The sequence below is a fragment of the Octopus bimaculoides genome, chromosome 5 (assembly GCF_001194135.2).
Source record: "Octopus bimaculoides isolate UCB-OBI-ISO-001 chromosome 5, ASM119413v2, whole genome shotgun sequence".
Classification (NCBI taxonomy): Eukaryota; Metazoa; Mollusca; class Cephalopoda; order Octopoda; family Octopodidae; genus Octopus; species Octopus bimaculoides.
Window position 1 is genome coordinate 73,826,677 of NC_068985.1, and position 5,970 is coordinate 73,832,646.

Genomic DNA, 5,970 nt, shown 5'->3' on the forward strand with positions numbered 1-5,970 from the left:
ATATACATATATATATATATATATATATACTATATATATACATATATACACACACACACATACAAACTCACACAGACTTATATATGTATGTATATATTGGCAGAGGCACCTGGCATTGCCCGGGAATGAAAAATGATAATAAAGGAAAATGCAAAATTTACCACTGTTATGAAAGGAGATAAATTCTACCACATATGCTGAAGGAAATTATGTAAGAGATTCTGTATAAACAAAATTCATTTTTTTTCTGGGTTAGAGCATAGACAAATAAGTCTTGCAAACTACCTACTCTGGAGCAAACAGCAAAGTTGTCAATGATGAAACCAGGAGATTTCAAAGACTGATATTGAGCTGTATTAATAGACTTTGTAGAGCAAAGTTGCACTAGGAATTGTGTTTGTTTGAACTCAAAGGACATGTCTGTTGGTATGACTGGAATTCTTGGAACGAAAACTTCTTCCCCAGAGGCACATCCAGTGATGATGGTAGCTTCTGTCACATTAGGTGATGTCTTCACAATCAACCTTGTCCCATTGCATAATTTAGAAGGATCTAATTTTCTTAGAAGCATTATTGGGATTCCTACCTTCAGAAAAAGTTATGTGGAGGAATTCCAGGTGGCTCAAGAGAATCAAGGAACTCTTTTGGGTAATGTACAGCTTGATCTTCATCGAGGATTGAATCAACTGATTTGTACTTCTCCATGACTGTTGGAATCTTATTCATTAATTCATGGCTAATTGTTGCTACTGTTTCATTTTTTGGATTCAGAATTGCCCTTTCACACAACCATTTATGTGAATTATAATTATTTCTTAAGTCTGGTAACACCCTGTTCTTCATTTGAGCTGGGGAATTCATCACGATAGCAATATTAGTCAAACAGATATCACCATTCCGCTCAAGTGGTACTTTCCCATTTCCTAACTGGAGGAGGCAGGTTGAAAACTGTTTTGCACGTTGGTCTCCATGTAATCAAGCTGGCACGCTCGTATTGAAGGAGGATTTCAGTACTCTATTTCATAGGTGTGTGCCGCCCGCACACACACACACACACACACACACACACACACACACACACACACACACACACACACACACACACAGATACATACACATACAGTTTCAGACCACAGATTAAATGGATGTGTGTGTGTGAGAGAGAGTGAGTGAAGGGGTATGTTGTCATATAGTACATACAATAGGCGTACAACTTTGTGTGCAAGAGAGAGTCCCACTTAGACATCACTCTCCTTCTTTCTCAGACAAACGTACGTGCAGAAATGATGTATACATATGTATTTATGAACGTACGAATACATGACAACACACTCCTTCTCTCACTCACACACACACACACCATGCTTAAATGTATACAAATGTACATGAAAAAACACGTTTGCGAGAGAACATTAAAAACAATGAATGAGATGGACAGGGAATGAAAAAATAAAAGCACGTTGAAAAGCGTCTTGTACCGAATATTGAAATTTGTGAACTTAATAAATATTTCTTTTAGTAATTTATCGTAGTTGTTTACAAATAGAGAATTGAAACTTGAAAGGAATACATTAAAAATTAGACAGGGACAAACTTCCCCGTTTTTATATGAATACCGGAAGTTGACATTGATAAATCTTTTTAACGAAGTGAATCTAATGTAGAGAATTTCATCAAAAAATATCTATTTTCTTAAAGGTTAAAACGAATTGGCGTACATTCATCTGAATTTTCAGAAAATCCCCACCTCTCCCAAAACAGTTACCCCCTCCCCACAAAAATTATATATTCCAAATTGACATGATAAAACATATATTCGTAGAAAATTTTATTTAAAAATATCCATAATTCTGAAAGTTATGATCATAGAAATTGTTCCGGGAGGCAGAAATCTTTATTTATCGAGAAGGGGAATGACAGTGACCTTTTTGGGTGCACAGTTTGTGACAGACCATGCCTTTCTTTTTCTGGGGTCAAATCTCTTTTGCGAACATGTGGAAAACGAACTTCCACCAACTATGCTGCCTATATGTCTGTACACACCATTGAATACAATGTATGCCAAAGAATTTGCAAATGTAACGGAGGGTTCAAAAGACATTTTAAGGGCCACAAAGATCATTGTCTGGTTTAAAAAGCCATATCAGATGACATGATGTTTCGAAAGTGTAGTTACAGGAGTTGGTCAAACTCTGCATAAGGAGTAAGGCAACCACCATGTATGTATGTATGTATGTATGTATGTATGTATGTATGTATGTATGTATGTATGTACGCATGTATGTATGCATACATGCATGTATGTATGTATCTGTCTGTCTATCTATCTATCTATCTAGCTATCTATCTATTTATATATATATATCTATATGCTATACGAATATTTAAAAAAACAAATGCCGTTTTGTGCAACGACATGTCCACGATATGAACGACGAAAGGAAAGTAAAAGGACACGGGGACAGTTTCTGAAGGACCTGTATGGGGTTACAAAGAAGCTGTTCGCTGAATCGAAGAGTGACACTTTATTATGCACAAAAGAAGAATTGGATACTCACATGAAATAAACCATTAGCGTTCCACACTGTAACCAGCCATTGCCACCTCTAAATGATACCGAAATTCAAATTGGGGACAACAAGGAGAAAAAGGTGAATGATTTTGTGAGAAAAGCTAGAACAAAGAATGTCCCAGGAGGTGATAGCGTCTCGTATAAAGTATACAAATATTACAGTCGTCTGTGAAAGAAGCTCTTTGCCATACTATGACAACTGTGGCACCAAGAGACTTTAGTAGAGGCTTGGTGTAAGGTAGAAGGCATATAAGTGCCGAAGGAGGCCAATGCAGAGACTATAAAACAGTTTAGGCCGATATCCTTATTGAATGTGGAAGGCAAGATCTTTATGGGTATTCTCTCAATGAGAACAGTGACTCAAAAGACCAGAATCCTGGATCCCTGGATGCGTTGAACACTGTTTTTCTATTTAGAAAGCAATCGAGGATGCCAAACAGAACACGACAAGTCTGAACTTGGTATGGCTTTACCTAGCTAATGCAGCTGGACCACTTCCACATTCCAAGCAAAGTAACCAAATTAATGAGGATATATCGCGACAGTTTCGAAATGAGATTTACAGTTGGAGATTTTACAACAGATTGGCACCGACTGGTGTTTGGCATTGCTGCTGGCTGCTCAATATCTGTCACGTGGTTTATCTTAGTCCTTAGTCATGGAAATGATTTTGAAAGCCGTGGATTTTTCGGAACAAACCGCCCATGTACAATCGCTTAAGAAGTCTTTCATGGATGACGTAACACTTCTAGGAACAGACAGGCAAGTTATACAGAATGCCCTCTTGAGATAACATGAGCTTGTGAAGTGGTCAAGGATGTAATTTAGAGCCAAAATATCTCGTAGTCTGACATTTATTAAGGGAATGCAAAAAGAAGTTAAGTTTCAAATAGCTGAAGAAAGCATTCCAACGGTCATGGAAGAACCCGTCAAGAGCTTGGGGCGAGTATACGCTGGAACATTGTCAGAAAGGGGTCGGGGGATGGAAATTTTGAAACAAGCCGAGGCTGGATTATCAGCGATTGATAACTCAAAGTTACCAGGTAAATACAAAATCTGCTGCTTACAGTGCGGCTTGTATCCGTGACTTTCGTGGCCACTTTAAAAATATGAGGTAGCATTTTCACGAGTTCAAATCATTGAATAAAATCGAATGCGTTTATTAGAAAGTGGCTAGGCCTACCTCAGATACTGAACATTTCAGCTCTTTATCGTAAAAGAGGCTCGTTGCAGTTACCGCTGGTATCAGTAGTCGAAATTTATAAACTAGAGAAGGTACGAACGGTGATGATGCTGAGAGGACATGGAAGTCAGACGTAATCCACGAGATGTGAAAACAGCCAGGAAGTGGAAAGCAGAAAAAGAGACTGATGACATTCTGTCTTCTCTTACACACCGAGATATGGTGGGTGCTACGCAAAATCATCCGAAAGGACTTGGTTTTGGTGCAGATCGGTTCAGACAGTTTGCAAATATGACGCGGAGCGAACACAGATCTGTTGTTAGCAACAGCATCAAAATAAGGGAAGCAGAGAGTAGATAGTTTCATTTCATCCAATGCGCTCAACAAGACAGATCACAAAATGAGAGGAACATGTTGTTGAGAGCAAAATAAGCCGGAATGAGACATGGAAGGGGACCACATCTCGGCTAAGTTTTCTGATTCGTTCATCCTATGATGTTTGGCCCTCACCTGCAAATCTAGTAACATTGAACGTCTCAGAGAATGATATATGCAAATGAGGAAAGGTCGGAACACTGAAACATATTCTTTCCAAGTGTTCACTAGCACTGAATAGGTATATACGGAGACACAACCTGGCCCTTAAAGTTATCTTCAGTGCTATTAAAAAACAAATTGATCTCAGCAGCAGTAAAAAAAAAAAAAAACGTTGAAAGTACCAACTAGAGATTTCACTACCTTCGTTCACTCACGACAGCAGATCCGTTTCAAGAAGAGGAAGGAGAAACTTCCTGTGAGCTATGAAAAGTGGAATGGCTATTGTGGGTGGCTGCAGATTTACCAGGGTGCCAGAAACTGTTTCCCACTCCAATTAAAAAAAAAAACAGACGTTTTAATGTGGTGTGAAAGAAAGTTGTGAATCTAGTCCAGTTAACGGTTACTCATGAAGATAACATGAACGCCACTCGGGCTCGAAAGATTGACCGTTATGTAAACCTCTAGGAATGTGAAGACACAAGCTGGTAAGCGAAGCATTTTCCAATCGAAATCGGATGTAGAGGATTTGCTGGAAACTGTGAGGCAACTGTTGTTATCGTTAGGCCTAACTCATCATAAAGTAAATACCACTATGACCGATATCCAAACTACAGCAGAAAAGGCTAGCCACTGGATTTGGTTAAAAAGAGACGATGAGCGATGGCTAGAAGAATATTGAGCTTTACTTGAAAACCAGTTGATCTAGCAAGCAAGGTCTCATATCATTGAGGGGGCCCGGTGCGCATTGATGCCATCGACAGGCAGACCCCGAAACGGCGCGCACTCTCTCCTGATGACCTCATACACTTGCTGGCTTCCGTTATGCAGAGCTTTCAGCTGGTAGCACTTGCATGTGCAAGTTGTTTGCAGAACATCATGTTATACAACATAACAAAGCTGAAACCACTCACTCGGGCACATAGATACACACGCTCATACACACTCATACACATTCACAGACAGTCACGTAAGAAAAATGTTTCTAATACGTCGTTAATAGAACTATTTATACATTTCATCATTGTAAATAACTTAGTTATTTTCTAATTGAATGTGTTCATGACACACGCTGCATAGCTAAAATGAAAAAAACAAAATGTAGACATATGTGTACTTACTTGTGGGAAATCATAAACTTTCTTTGTATTGTTGATATCCAAATCAATGCGTTGAAGAGATTTTAAGAAGCTATTTGTGTGAACAACAGATCGTTTGATAGCTGATGCAAAATAGTAATTCGTATTTTCAGCTTCTACATTTTCTGTGAAGGGTTTGCAATCTGTAAACAAAATAATAATTGGTCAAAATTTGAATTTAATGGTAGTGTTTGTATCATTATGGGATATGTTAGAATTGTTATATAAATATAGACATTTAAGAGTTATTTTCATCATCGTAAGGTAATTTATAATTCCACTAAGAAAGGTAAAAATTGGAATAAATGGTAAATTCTGCTTCTGTTTGTCAGAATTATCTATAATCGTTGGATGTAGTGGCTTTTTTGCATATAAATTGTTACTATGGAAATTTCATTCACATATATTCAGTAAGTGTACTTAGACTTGTTTCAAATATATTTGTCCATTTATACGAGGTAATCAGTTCCACTGGTAATTTATATACAAAGAAATATCTATATACACATATTTTTTATATATATATATATATATATATATAT

The 5,970-nt window shown here is 37.6% G+C and overlaps 1 protein-coding gene across 5 annotated transcripts in view; it reads right to left on the reverse strand.

Moving 5' to 3' along the window:
- Positions 1 to 5,970, reverse strand: part of LOC106869260 (sex peptide receptor) — a 741,054-nt gene that overhangs the window by 457,903 nt on the left and 277,181 nt on the right. For all 5 annotated transcript variants that reach the window (XR_008264113.1, XM_052967783.1, XM_052967780.1 and 2 more), the window contains one exon: positions 5,411 to 5,571. The gene's annotated coding sequence lies outside the window, so the exon portion shown is untranslated. The remainder of the gene's footprint in view (positions 1 to 5,410; positions 5,572 to 5,970) is intronic.